Raw genomic sequence first — 16,269 nt, forward strand, 5'->3', positions numbered from 1 at the left:
TTTTTTTTTTATCAAATTGTGAGCTGGATGTATTGCTACTGATGTTTCAGGACAAGCGGTGTTTAGAGTGTTGAAGTCATTCAGGTCATACAATTCAAAAAGTGGTCTGAGCATCCATCTGGGTCAGCAAACCTTTCCACTTTTCCGCTTTTGTCTACAAAATAAAACTTTCCCGGATCTGTAAAAAATGACTTTCTAAATGTGTACTACATCAAATGTTTTATTATGGACAAAAGCAATATGAAACTAAAATGTATTTCTATTTTCAGCTTTTAAGGCAAAATGAATCTTCTATTACAAGAGGAAAAAACTATTTTGTAAAAGGAGGTGAGTCTTTTTTATAGGAAATATAGGTAGCTTAGTTTAAAGGTAGTTGTAGCTACTATATGCAGACTTTGCATAAGAACTTACAGGAAAACTGTTAAAATGACTATTTCTTATTTTGTGTTCATAAACAAAAATATTTCCTTTTTTGGTTTTGTAAGAGCTACAGTGGTGGAGCAAAAGTCTGGATCTAATTAATTGGGGATGTTGGCCAACTGCTTTAACTGTTACTTCAATTTAATATGTTTTTGGTGGAAAAAAAAACTGAAATAATGCATCCAGGTCCACTAAAATGTTTTTAGGATGTTAAAAAAAAAGGGAGACAAATTGAATGAAAGACTGATGTTGCTGTGGAGCAAAGATCCATATGAAAAGGTAAGAGTGTGGACCCACAATTTTTCTCCTCCTTTTTAACTTTACCGCACTTCAAACCTGCAGTAACTTAAAAGCTTACACATGTTTTAATTAATTAATAACTCACAAACGCACAGATAAGCAAAGGCAGACACTCACTGAGGGGAAAGAATCCCCCTATCATTGCAAGAACAACCGACTTGCATGCTTTTCATGTTTCCCTGCTTCAGCACATTCGATCTCACTGAATGAGTCACACAGTGGCTGTGATTTGCTAAAACTCAACTGTGCAAAACACAGCAGTCTTTTACAGACCTTGGGGACAAGTGGCAAAATTATTTAAGTAAACTGAACTGCGCATGTTGCAGTCAAAAAACACATCAAACCTTGAGATGTGTGTCAAAAAACACATAAAACCTTGTTTTAGCTGTATCGACGCACCTTGAGATGCGTTGATACAGCTAAAATTGCAACACAAATCTTGTATCTGCAAAAGACACACACTTAAAAGCACAAAATATTATTAATGGACAGTATAACTATAGAGGAGAGTTGCACAGGGGTGAAGTTAGTGACACTGATGCCAACATGAAGTTTGCATGTTCTCACAGTGAGATTTCTTCCATAGTTCAAAAATCATGACTGTTAGGTCCAAGTTGCCCATAGTTATGAGTCTGCATATAGTTGGCTGTTCTGTGTGTCTCACTGTTGCCCTGTGATGGACTGGTAACCTGTAATCACACCCAATGCCAATGACCACTGGAGATAGGCACCACTCAATAGCAGTAGTTTGACTTGCCAAAGGCTTCATTATGACCACACCTGGTTTGATGACGTAAAGAAAAAACACTTCTTTGCTTGAGCAAGGAGAAGTCTTGGGGTTCTGAATTTCTTCTAGAACATCAATTCAACTAATTTCCTTTCTTCTTTAAAAAATGCCATATCACTTTTTAATACACGTCTTTGAAAACATGCCAGGAATTTGCCAGGATGGCACACCATGATGTATTGGGGACACGCAGCAGCACAAGATCATATTTTCATTCTTTAAGTGAAAATCTCATGATACATTGATGGTTAAATCTGTATTTTACACGAGCTGCATTCGACTTCCAAATCATTTGCAGTTATGTCATACAGTAGTGATGTATGACCTTGCTTGAGACCTTTCTGTCAGATTATTGAGTCATAAAAAGCCCCTGCGTTTATTTTAATTTGAATACTACTTTGGCACAGCCTGGATGCGGCCGTGGGGAACCCCAGGCAAATAAAAGCAGTTGGTCATCAGGTAAATAAACTGAACCTGGCACAGACTTCTGCAGTGCAACATCATCCAGTGAGACAGTGCTTAGTCAAGCATGTGTTCATTTTTGGCAAATTCCTCGTAGCAATGTTGTGATGAAGGAAAACAAAAGTTGCTGTGATCGTTTTCCAGAATTGTTTGTTACAATGTGACAACTGTGCATTGTTTTCATCTTCTTTTACCCGTCAAATTTACGGATCCATTTTTCAGTCCAGACTCAGTGATTCTGAGTTTTTTTTTCTTTAACCTTAACTTAACAATGAATGCTTTTTGTTTGAACTGCTATGTCAATTTGTTCATCTCTGATATATATATTTCTGAATTCTTTAAACTTTAATTTCAATGAATAAAGACACAAGTGTTTAAATATGCACTCGTTTTAATAAAAATATGAACAACTTGGTTGACAAAATTGACGTTTTTGACTTTAATATATTATTAATTAGAAGAAAAGTACACCACAATGTGCTAAAAGTCTTAAAATACAATTATCTTCTTAATTGCTGGAACATAATTTCTAGAAAATTTTAAAAAGTCAAATTTACATTACTGAGTCGCATAACTGATAAATTATTGGCATCCCTCATAATTCTTAGAAAATAAATGGTACTAATAATTAGGACCCCTCTAAGTCTGGGCGTTCTAAGCAGCTGCTCACTTTGCTTATGCCTTGGGCCGCCTCATATATTAATGTTATTAAAAAAAATCACTGATATACTGTTTATTGGGGCATATTAAGAAAAATTGATAAAATATGCGATTTCTTTCAGTTAAAGGAAATGTCAAGAAAATTAAGATACAATTTTACATAAATTAAGAGAAATAATAGAATGGAGAAAACAACCTCAACAGCTACAAAACCAACAGGAAACATCCACATTAGTGAAAAATCTGAGCAGCATTCTTTAACTGAAAAAACTTTTAAAAACGTCATTTTTCTTTAATTACATTTACTTTCACTAAGCATTTATGACAACTGATGGGGATTAATGGATAAGACGGCATTCATTTGCATTTACTATTCAGGTATTCTTGTAAGGGCAAAAAAAAAAATTCAGGGAGTATTGGATAAAAGCACAAGTTATGTTAATATTGTAAGAGATACATTTTTTATTAAAAAGCTACAATCTCTTAGGGAACAAGTTAAAGCAATATTACATTCAAATGGTAAAAAATAATTTTATTTTGATTGTTTTTTTAAGATTTAAACCAAAGTTCAGTTATTAAGTCTAGTGGGTCGGACAACGTAGGAGACACAAATCCTTCTCTGATAAATGATCTCATTCTGCAGCTGGGAGATCTTAGATCACGCCCCATACATTGCTTTTCATTATAAAGTAGAGATCAATGTCTTGGCTTACAACATGACTCTTTTTTTGCCATCTGCAGCTCTGCACTCATGTAACATCCTCCCTCAATCTCATTTTTACAGCAAGCTGCCAGCCATTTCCAATGAGATTCCAACTCCCTTTGGTGTTAAAAAGAAATTTCTCTGAGTCGACATAGCTACATGAGCAAGAGTTTTTTTTTCCAAGATTAACTTTCATCTTTTTAATCAAATGCTTAACAACAGAGTTGAACTCAAACTTTAAGATTGAACCTCACCTAAAGTAAAAAAAAAAATACATTGCTAAAAGTCTTGATCTACAAGAAAGATGTTCAGCCTACTTAATATGATTGTTATGTAATCAAGGGCACCCACAGTGACAACCCCTTAATCCCTGCCTTTGATTTAGAACCTCTTCACATACTCTGCTTCGCTCTATCTCTGAGCCCCAGAGAGCACAAGTGCTGCACTGATGTGAATGACCCATCAGTTCACATTAGCTTCCTATTCACTGATGGCAAGAATTATTGAAGGTTGCAGGATTTTCTGAATTTTGACACAGAAGAGGACTTTGAGCAGGCTAAGTACCTGAAAGGTCATCTTAATTTTGCAGCTTGAAGACATATTGAGCTATTAAAAGAAACCCCTCCTCTGCAGTAGAGTGACCAGAAAACTGATAGATTCAAATTTTATTCGGTAAGCACGTTGCACTCACCAAGCCTCTTAATGTGTAATGACCGACTTTGAAACCTAGAATTTTTTCCCCTGCAAACAGAAGCAGAATATAGATTTGTCAAGTTTTCGTCTTACATATTTTCCTGCACTCTGCGAGTTTCATTTGGAAATCATGGATGCACAGTCCAATTTGCTCACTCAACTACATGACTGAAAGTTGATTGGTTAACGCGTTTAATGAGAAAAACTTAAAATGCAAATTACACTCTTATTAAAATATGTTTTTAGCATTAAAAGCCCAACCTCCTTAGTGAGATGTTCAGTTTACATCACAGGCAGTATTGTGAGAGCTAAAGACCACAGAACAGTGAACATTGCAACTACAAATTTCAAAATATTTTATTGCATTTTATGTGGTGCATATAATTTTCCAGATTTTTAGACAAAATGCCCTGCTCCACTGGCAGAGTATTTCACTTGTAACTTGTAGTTTTTTTAATCAATATTAGAAAAATATTTACTTAAGACAAGCTTCTAAATCATGCTTAAAAGTTACTTTTAAGTTAGTTTAGTCTTATTTCAAGAATAAGATATTAGAACTAGAAATCAGACTAAAAATATGCTATTTTTTGTAAAAAAAATATTTGATAAAACTCTGCTACTGAGCTGAAACTATTCAGTCTTCCACCTTACTTCTTTTCTTATGACGTATGTTTGTTTCTTAAAAACAAAATACAAACTTTGGCTTTATTTACAGTTACTAGATCACTTATTTCTCTGCTCTGCAACAAGGAATTAAAATTTATTTTTCTTTAAAGATAATGGAACAAATTTAAGAAAATAAATTGAATGGCATAACTTAAAAAATAGTTATTACTAACATTACTTTTGGCCAATCATTGGAACATTGTCACAAAACTCCTCTTGTTATAATACTTTAAATACAGTTTTCTGACCTAAAATTAGCATGTACATGCTAATATTAAAACCAATAGCTATCCGCTTGTGAGGGCAGGAATTGTACAGAAGATATCACAGTGTGTTTGCAGAGAAAACATCATTTTTTTTCTCTCTCTCAAAAACAGAGACACATCAGTGGAGTCTGCCATCGCTAATGGTTTTTCATGCACCGAAGACCGAATTCAAAGTACAAACCTACATGTTTGCATTAATACAAGAGTCAAGGCAAAAATAACCAATTACTCAAACATGCCTGTGTTAGGAGTGTGGGAGAGAATTGCAGAAGCTGAACTAAAACCCACACAGGCACAGAGAGAACAAACCAACTCCAAACAATCATACCACATTCCTGTGGCAAGGTTTTGATTAGAAGATTCCCAAAAAGTAGAAAGTTTCTGGGGAACAACCAATTGACCAAAGGAAAAAAAAAGTTCTCTAGAAAGATGAAAATATACCTTTGACAGGTAAAAGAATTACTATGAATAGCACAGACTGAGAAACAACTGAATTCCTCTTTCACATCCTGCATGACTTCTTTTAAAACTGATATTTACAACATTAGTGCCTCCTCTCACATTGCTCTTCAGCTCAGCTCAGAAAAAAACAACTCTACTCCTATACATTTCACAGCCAAGTAACCTTTCTGCTTCTCTCTTTAATCAATGTATTTACAAAGAAGATAATCACCACCAGACAACTTTCTGATTCATCCTGTGATAAACATGCATCTCCTCCAGATGCAAATCTCTGCTCAGAGAAATGGAATTTATAAGACAATTATATTGTAGCCTTGTCAACATTCCCATTTCTATTATGGATTGATTTTAACCATTTCTTGCCTTTAATGAGAGCAAAATCATCAACACTGACGACATACATCAATCTTATTTAAATGCTTTCTTTTCGATGATGGAACAAAAACTCCTTTATCTGAATTAGAAAAACTTCAATAGAAACTACTCCGACAAAGCAGTTTTTCTGTCTCACAGAGGCTCTCAAACAGCAAAGTCCTTGGTATTCTCTTATGTGACTTCTCTTTATATGAGACAAACTACCGCAACCTTCTCTCAGAGACAGGCATAACAGACATGGTGCATTTGTCATTGAATGAAATCCAAGGTAAAAAGTCCAAGGTATAACATTAAGCTGCTAAGTATCTTTTCACATACAATAGGTCCTCCAGGGCACAGCTATAGGACACTTTCTTTTTCAGCCACCAGAATAACATAATGTTCTGTATGGATGATTGACAAATGCACCTGTCAGAAAGTGCAGCCAGCCTCTCTAAGATATTAAAATGAAAGAACAGGCCTCTTCAAAGTCACTTCCTTATGATGACAACAAAGACATAATTCCTTTCCAGGCAGTCTATTACGTGACATAACACTGACTCCTCTGTCATATGCCAAGCAAAAGTCGCAACTAATCAAGTTGTTATTAGTGGTGACCAGTTGTCCTTTTCTAACCATGTTCCATCTGTCTAATGTTTGCTTGTAGTCAGAAATATAAGAAATCTGTTAAGAAAATCTCTCATTTACAAATTTGCCTAATTTATTGAAATGTTGTCACCATCACAACATGAGTAAGTGAAATATTAAGGGTTGAATAGGTGACAAAGCAGGAGTTATGATACCGGAGGAGATTGGAATATTGCAACCCTATCAATATAGTCATTACAGTATTTAGTAGATACATTTGGTGGGCTAGAATATTCCACGCACCATATATTTTTTATGGTGGAAAAGAAGCACAGCAATGAAAAGTGCTAGGTTTGACTCCACCTTATATCATCAATATTATTTTCATTTGCAACTTTCAGAAAGGCAAAATTAAATTCAAGTCACAAGTGCCTGCCTTCAGACCGCCTGCAGGTTTTTTTAACCAGAGAAATAGAATTTTATTCCGTCTCAACCAGCAGGCTCCTTTTAGGAAGGTCATCTTGCCCTACTGTTTCTATTGTCAAGAGATTCATAGTCCACACTTAACAGAGAGAGCAGGAACAGCAGTGTTTCCTCTATCTGGTAACATAACAAAAAATCTATGTTTTTAAAAAGTAAAATCATGTTCTTCAAATTTAAATTAGTGCAAGAATTGTGGATTATTCTTGCACTAATTATCCTAATTATTATTGTGGATAATTGTGATTAAAGTTGACACTTTAATCACTGTTTAAACTGCCCAACTTCCAATTAACAGTTGATTTCAGTATCCGATCTCTTGAAAAAACAAAGAACAAGTCCCCTGAGAATATGCATTATATTCATTATATGCATATATACAAAAAAAAAGGCAATAAATAATGTAAATAAGTGAATAAATGATCTGTAAAACATGCTGTGATTACATCAGTCCAAAACAGAAGGGCCAAAGCAGTGTTTTGAGGCAGCTTTTGGTATTGTGGGGGAGCAGGGCTCCATTTGGAGGCTATTAGTCCTTGAAACAGATGTCTGGGGTTTGACTTTCTGCTGCACATCATCTTTCTTTACTGTTCCTGTCTGTCTACTACCTGAAAACTGTCAACAAACGCTGCTAATACCACGAAATCTTAAAAGCAAGGGAGAAAAAAATAAATAGCAATGCCTGATAAATTAAGCTTGACATTTTTTAGCGAACTAATGAGCTTCGTCAGAATATGTATAGAAACTAACTCATATGTTCCATTCACTGTTCTCAAGGACAAGGCGAATGACAAATCAAGGCACTGTACATTAGGCATAATAAGAAAAAACACTTAAAAAAAAATTAATGTATTTTCTTTTTTTTTTTCAGAAATATTGTGGGACATACACAAAAAAGGAGCTTATTATCGGCAGCTACCTTGTCCAAACACAGCATATCAATGAAAGCCTGAGTTTTCTGATTGTACTCTCTTATATATCCCACGTGAGCCTCCAAATGTTGCGCTGAAGCATGAACAAACAAAAACTAAATGTTTTATTTTGTCAAATAAATACTTCATTGGACTGCTATAAAAATAAACTGCTTCAATTTCTCCGTCTTGCTGAATTTCTGCAGACGGCCACAATGGGAGGAATTCGACTTTGTTCTTTTACGCCCTGGAGAGCTCTTGCCAGCTGAGACAACCAGCTGTTCAAAATCGTTGACAGTTGTCCAAATCTGAATGTCTGGAGAAAAATACAACCTTCCCTACCTGACCCTGCTGTGCAAGTACTATATGGTCATATTATACTCAAGTCATGATAATAGAAGGTTGGTCCATAAATGCTTCTGAGAAAAAAAAGTCCCACCAATAAACTACATGTTTCATTATTCCCCAACCCTGAAATAAAATGCATCATTGTGTCAGTAATACCTTTTATACACTTATCCAAAAAGCAATATGGGTTGAATCCACAACGTGATGAGTCAATCACACTGTGGTTTTCAGTATCATGATTAGGTTCTCAAATACTAGCAGCAGCTGAAATAAAGGATAAAATACAAACTGTACCAAGAAATCCAATCAATTTAGATGCCAAGTCATTAAATGATTGATGATACAGACATGTAAGTGGAAGTAGGTAGTGTATTTGCAGCTGTATGCTCTCAATTGTGTTTGTGGCTGGAACAAGTTGTATGTTTATCAGTGGCAGGATTTGAGTAAGTGCAGTTACTGATATTTCTGATAAAGTCCAGACATGATCGTCCAGCATTGTGTAGAATTCACTGCAAGAAAGGTCAGTTAAAGTCCAGTTGAAGTTCTGAGTGGTTCTAAAACAGTGTGCGTCAAGATCTGACAATATTTCTCAAAGTTAAAGCTATCAAAAAAAAAAGAAAACCACTGTTCAGTTTCTGCGACTATGTGACTTTGATAACATTTGATGTCAGCAGTTTTCCTGAGCCCCAGATCTAAAGGCGAATACTTTAAAAATTGATAGCCTAGATCTACTGTATGTTTGAGACTCCAACTTGAAAAAAGAAAGAAGTAGTCATTGAGCTGTCACACTCCTGTGTTGACCAAGTTAGCCAATAAAGATGACATAAAGCTGGCTGGCAACACAATGTTGCAAAAGCACTGAGGTGGCTCCCAACACTTTTAAACCATTTGCGAGGCAGCACTTTGGGTAATGGGTAGGAAAAAACAAACGGTGACAGAGTCACACACAATACAAAGAATTTATAAGAACAGTGAGTGGCTAAAGGTTAGCAGCTAACAACACAAAAGGATGCAAAGTACAAGTTTTTAAAAAACTCTGAACTGCATCTGACCATCTAAAGTTCTGAATCTAAAAGTCTAGTCTAGCCCTGTTCACACTTTTAGACATTCTTTGCAAATATGAGATTTATTTTTTTATATCTACACCTTCCATCCACATGCAAATGGAGTTTTCTTTATCTAAAAAATCAGCGACTATGAAATATAGTTTGGTGTACTGTTTCTATAGCAAAAAATAAAAAATAAAAATGGTTACACATGGACAGGAAGTGTAAAAGTGAACAGGACCCTAGAATCTTAGATTCAGAATTTGATCTCAGCAGAGAAACGTTTTTATTGATTATTTGACATCTGTTTCACATTATTCTCACTGTCTTTTTCACTGAAGTTCAAATATAAGCTGAAAAAGGTTAGTGACTGAGTTTATTTTTTCAGAAAGAGAAATCTCTAAAGGTCTGTACACATCAGAGTTCAAAGTACAGAACTCTGCCAAGTTTCTATACTTGGCAGAGGTTTTTTTCATATTATTTAGGCTTAACTCTGACCTATAAATCAATAAAGGCAAAAAAGTCATCTAAAACTAAATTATAAATTGGTGAAAATTTATACCTATTTCTTCCAACATACCAAAAATGAAACTTTGACAAACCTAGCATAATATTGTAGCTTTAAAAAAAAAAAAAAAAAAATTAAAAATTAAAAATTGCATCCAGAAGATGATGAATTGCTCATCTCCTGGGTCCTGTGTCAAGTCTTTTCTAGATTTCCTCCCATTCCTTAAAGCCATGGCGTTGGCATAATCATCCCCTGATACTGAACGATCTTCAGAAAGTCAGGAAAGGAACTGATCCAGATGGTCTTCAAGAATTATTAAAATGTCTTTGTGTTAAGAACGAACATGCAGAGAAATTACCTCTAGGAACTTTTTCACAAAATTCTATATTTTATTTTCCATTTACTTAATAACAAAAAACCACAAGAAAACGCCTGTTAGTATCTATCTTGTAAAGTTGTAAAGATTAAAAGTAAAAAAAAAAAGGAAAATAACTCCCATTACTTTTAACCAAACCTTCTGAAAACCCCTCCAGTTTAATCATGTAACAAAAGCAGCTCAGCTGCTGCAACATTAGAGAACTCCATGCCTACCACTTCCAGACCCTCTAAAGTATATCCACCGCTCTGCAGAGTGACATGCTGTGACGCTGACCTGCCCAGTGTGTATGGATATCACAGAGCAGCGTGTTGTGAAGCATGGTGATTGTATCAAAGCATCACTGCTACCTGTTCCATCTGTGTGTTTAAGCAAACATACACTCCTCCAGAGGTTTAATGCATGAGGTATTTTTCTATCATGAGCTCTGCAATGCCGACCAATACAACCGTCTGGGTGTGGTTCCACATTAACTCTGGTATCGTTCATTCATGGCGTGATTGTGATCCAACATCAGTGCAACATAACTACCAGGTGTACACCGCAAGCATAAGCCAAACTCATTTCCATAACCATTATAGTAAACAAAGTCTGTTTTATAAAGCATAAAAACCAACGCAACATCATCTCAAAATCATTTTGGTATACTTTTCAAATATTTTTGTCTGAAATAGTACCCAAAATCACACTAATGATAGCGTTAAACTCTGAGTGGTTTTACCAGCTCTTAACAGAGCATCTACTTCCTATATTTACATTTGGTACTTCCACTCCAGACACATCTGATCAATAAACAAGCTAAACATTCCAGCTTTATTTGTAGCTATAGATTTTGGTCCATCACAGACTTCATGGTAAAATGGAAAAACCACAATTTCACAAAAACACATGAAAACTAGTTAATCCGGAAAGACACTGTTAATGTATTTCAAACAAAAACCTCTTGTTTTCCTTTTACTTTTCATTAATTTTAAACAGAACCACAGGAAAGTTAGGCATACCCTTTCAGAATAAAGCCTCCCACCTGGGCCTTGAAATCCTTCAAGGATGTCCTCATATACCTTGCAAAAACTCAAAAGGATCAAAGCAGCGAGAACTACCAAGGCTTTTTATTGGCTTAGCAGGACTGTCAGCAGGAGGTTTGAAAGCAATTTTCTACACTGTGCTGTCCTCCTGAATCCATAATCTCACTATTTCCCCAGGCACACAAGATCAAGGCACTTCTGCTTACATGAGCAAAAATGTAGCATATACTTCTTGTTTAGACCCTTTACCAAGCCCTGAAGTGACAGATACACACAGTACCTGTGCAGAGCTTTTCTAAAATCTTCAAGTCACTCACAGTTCAAACTTCTGTCATTCATCAAGGGCTTCAGGCTATTTCCAAAGAGAGGAGGGGGCGGGGGTCTATTTTTGATATGCAAGCTACTGCAATGTTTACAGCTGCAACTATACACTGTGCTTTACATATCATAACCTTTTTACCTCCTGCAGCGCTGATCAAAGCAGTGTGTCTGATGAAAACATTTTCCAGTAAGGCACAATAAACAGAAAACTTTTCCCCACAGCAGATCACACACACTATATACTGTACTTTACGTGATGGGAAGAGGAGCGCAGCTTTTTGAAGTCTGATGGGAAGCAAACCCTTTATGCTGATGATTGGGTTTGGTTTGATCATGGAGATAATCTCAAAAATAAAAATCTGGCTTAAGAACCAGTCAGGGTTAAAAAAAAAAAAAAGATAAACAGCTGTTTACTAAAAAAAAAAAATCACTGATAAACAATTCTTTGTAGCAAACGCAAAGAATTTGTTGCTTCATTAAAGTGCTAAAAAGCTGACACCTTTTATCACTTTAATGGAGAGTACAGAAAATGGGGTCCATGATCAGTGCTCTGCTCAATCTCTCATCAATAGTTGTTTGTTCTCTCATACACTCTCTTTTCATATACGCTCATCTTACAGGTTTTCTATATTTTTTTATGACTGAGACTGAGATAACTATGAAGGAAGGTTGACTAGGTGGCTGATCAACCATTTCAGTGCTGATTTGGCCAAATGGTTTTTGGTCATTATCTCATCTTTGTTCTTAACTGCGAGAAAAATTTGGTTTCTCAATCAAACATCTATTAACAATTCCTCTGACTGTAGAAATTAACTCTTTGTTTTAGAGTAGTAGCTGTTTTCTTGTATCCCTTTCCTTATTTTTGGAGATCACCATACAAATGCAATTATGTGAATAGCAAGATATCTTGTTATTTGTTTGCATATTTATGCTGCAAGGTTATAAGATTAATACATTACTTTGGTTAACTTTAGTAAGTATAACTTGAATAGTTACTGCTGTTATTTTTTTAATAATAATTGTTATGAATAGAGATAAATGTTCTACCTCTTCTTTAATGAGAAAAAAAACTTTTTAATGTGTTGTCTGGTTTTAAAGATTTTCTGCATTTAACCAAATTATTTGTAACTACGCATAGCTTGTTATTGTGAAAAGACTGGAGAAAAGAAAAAAACACTTTAAATATAAATTGTAATGACTAAAAGAAAAATAATGTTGCATTTAGAAAACAAATCCAGCCATTTATTTTAAAACAAACAAACAAACAAACAAAAAAGTTCAAATCTATGCCACAAACAGGACGGTTAACCAATGTTTTTTTTTTTTAAATATTACTATGAAAAGCAGCTCACTGATTAGATTTTTTTTAATTGTCAGATGTTGATGGTTAGAAACTTGGCAACACAAAGTCTCTTGAGACCGTTTTAATCTCGTCAACATATGACTGCCTCTCAAGGTGATAAGTACAGCCCTGAAAAGACCCCTTAGAAATTAAACAACACCCTATGGAATGATCCATAATTAATGGCTTTATTCGTAAGCAACTTAGTGTTTGGAATAATACATTAATTAGGTTTGCTTTAGAGGACACAAATTTATAAACATCTGTTGCAACATTTTTATATGGATGGCCTAGATCCAATTTCAATGACAACCCCTTCCCAGTGGCCCCAGCAGCCACCCTTCCAACCTGACTCAAGTGCCTCATTGACCTAAAAATTGGTATTCCTTCCTCATTTGTTATTGTTGGCCTTTGGTGCAATTCAGAAAACCTAAAGAGACAATCTAGTTCACATTTTATTTCTGGAAAATAGGCATGTATTAATAATAATATAAAGCATGTACTTGATGGGGTAAGTATAAAAAAATTAGCATTTCAATTTTGTGTGTTTAGGGAGTGAACAGAGCACATTGTTAGAAGGGGTAGTCAATATGGCAAAAATATGTCAACATTTTTTCACCGAAAAAAATCTATTTCATCAGAACCTATCAATATAAAAACAAAGCTCTTGAGGATTATCATTTATGAGAAATTAAATGAGACAATTAAACCAATATGTAAAGCGCAAAGCATACATACTAAGGAAACACAAAATTATTCATAGCATGACTTAAAGCAGGGGTGGGCAATCCTGGTCCTTGGGGGCCGGTGTCCTGCAACTCTTAGATGTCTCCCTGATCCAACACACTTGAATCCAACAGCTGAATCACCTCCTAAGTGCAGTCAAGTTCTCCAGAGTCCTGCTAATGACCTCATTATTTGACTCAGGTGTGTTGAAGTAGAGACACATCTAAAATTTGCAGGAGACCGGCCCTCGAGGCCTGGAGTTGTCCACCCCTGACTTAAAGCAAACTTTTAATCCTGCTAATATGTTTCATCTGACTGCAACTAATGTTGATGTTTTGGCCTCTAAAACTTGGAGCTGATTACTAGGGTCGCACCGATAAGCCTGCTAGCCGATGAACCGGCCCTGATTTCCTTTATTTTGAAAGATTGGTTATCGGCCGATGCTTGTACGTGAAGCTGATTTTATCCACTGATATGATCTACTCTACCTCTGCAAAGGTCTAAAAAACAGCCACTGTCCTCTTTTGTTCTGCCATGAGAGACGTTTGATTGACAGACCGGCCCACCAGGTCATGTCTGCGTGTCTGTAGTTAATAGTCACCCCACTGTTGCAACTCAACGGCTTTCTTGTTATATTTACCAATATTTCAGATAAAAAAAATCGATATTGGCCAAAATTGAAATTGCCAGGTTAGTGTTGGAGATCGGTAATGGCCATTCAGCCACAAAACTGCACTCGGTGCACCTCTACTCATGACAATACGAATAGGTTGAATATCACACATTATTATTATCATCATCAATATTATTATTGTATCCTTCAGCATCCTTCTAACCTCATTTTGCAACATTATCCAGAAATACAGTACAACAATAAAAACCTCAACTCACATCTAACATCCCACACAACACAACTATCTCAAGTCAGCAAAATACTTCAAATCAATCAAATTACATTTACTGATGTAAAAAAAAACTATTACCTGGCTTTTATTCCTATTCCTCTTGACTCATGTGTCTCAGTATCTACTGCCTGAAAGAGGAATTTCAAACTCATAAAGCATTGCAGAAGGTAGATTTGGATTCCAGTGATGGTTCTGGCTATTCGTACCTGCTGCTCTTTCACAGGAAATGTGGAATATCTAATATTTTACTGGCTACTTTACCAATAACCTTTGTAGAACCACTACTTCTGATATTTCCAAATAAGACAATGTTAAAAAGTCTTGAAATGGATTTTGTTAAAAAAAAAAAAACTTAGAATGAAGAATTAACATAAATCTATTCACCTTAAAAACCTCAAACCTCCAAAGAATATACAACTCTTAGTGACTATTATTAAGAACGGTTTCCAAGTTAGTCTGAAAAGTTGCTTTCATTGCATAATTTCACCACCAGCTCATGCTTGTCACCGTGAAACAAACTAACAATAAACATTATCGACTGTCGATTTGAATACATACCTGATCTCATAGAAACTCATAAGGTTCATGGTGTGCAGGACATACAATGTAACGCAACTGAATACATCCTTGGGGAGACCCAGTGGATAAGAGATGATACTCAGATATTGTACCATTTTCTACATCTGTAAACCTATCTGTTAAGAAATTAAAATCGAATTTATCAAGGTAGTATCAAGAATCATTCAACAGCTTGTGTGATAAAATTATTGGCTGAATAGTACTGAAAGTCAACGGGAAACCCACAAACAACAGGCAGGTGAAACATCCTAAAAATTTGTCAGCAATTACAAGAACATTTTGATACCTACTACTGAGTAGGATTTAAAAATATTGAAGCAATTTTTCAATGAAATACAACTAAAAGCAGACTTTTCTAAATTGACACTCTATTATTGTTATTTTTTTTAAAGATGCCTCTCTAGTTTCCTTTCCAACTTTTATATATGTCCAGCACAGCAAATCCACTTGTATTGATTTCGGTCAACTCTTGGATGGTTTTGGTTGTTAATAAACAAACCAAGCAGGGGCTTCTAGAGGAGTTGTTTGCATGTTTCGTGCTACTTGCTACCTGCAGTGTTTCAAATGTCCTTGCCGTGGTACTTCTGTTGACTCATTTCTCCCTCAACTAGAGTATTTTGTCTTGGATATCTCCTGGTCAGATAAGCTTTGCAAAGTTGTCAGTGCTCTGTTTGACAGCCATAAAGACCAGCAATGTTTGTATGTTTTATTACTTGTCAGTGGGAAAGCAAATCTGCTGTTTGAACACACTGTGTACCCTGGATTGAACCTGTTGTCGTTTTGCAAAGAAAGAACTTCAGACTTAAAATTGTCTTTTAAGATCACTCCACAGTGTCTATGCTTGCAAAGGTTTCAATGAAGTTATATATAAAATAGCTTAAGTTATTCTACAAAACATCTGTAGATTTATCATGTAGAGCTGTTAAGCTTTGAGTTTTCAGATATAGACTAATAAAATGGGAAACAGAGAAACTATATATATTTTTTTGTTTATATTAGTGACCAGGGGTTTTGCTTGATTTCCATAAGCTCAGTCAGTCAGGCTTCTTCCCATCTGCGGAGGCCACAAAAAGTTTTACCTTAAGATATTATTTTCCTTATTTTACACCACAACAGTTGTAAAGTGAACAAGCAGCAAAACTTTCTCACAGAGAAGAGAATTAGTTGACATCAGTAAAAAGGCAAGACAGTAATTTCCTATTTCTGTTATAGTAAGCACATCTGCCAAGAGGCTTACTGTCAACATGCTCTCACACCAATGAGAAGCAGAGCAACTGAACATTTTAATTTTTTATCAGGCAACAACTGCAGACTACAGAAAATGTGAAAGCAGAAAAAACA

General features: G+C 35.4%; 1 protein-coding gene across 2 annotated transcripts in view; it reads right to left on the bottom strand.

The window, feature by feature from the left end:
• The window catches only part of LOC102225693 (beta-1,3-glucosyltransferase-like), an 82,626-nt gene that overhangs the window by 52,648 nt on the left and 13,709 nt on the right, over nucleotides 1–16,269 (bottom strand). The gene's annotated exons all lie outside the window — the stretch shown is intronic.

Source organism: Xiphophorus maculatus, chromosome 18, assembly GCF_002775205.1.
Source record: "Xiphophorus maculatus strain JP 163 A chromosome 18, X_maculatus-5.0-male, whole genome shotgun sequence".
Lineage (NCBI taxonomy): Eukaryota > Metazoa > Chordata > Actinopteri > Cyprinodontiformes > Poeciliidae > Xiphophorus > Xiphophorus maculatus.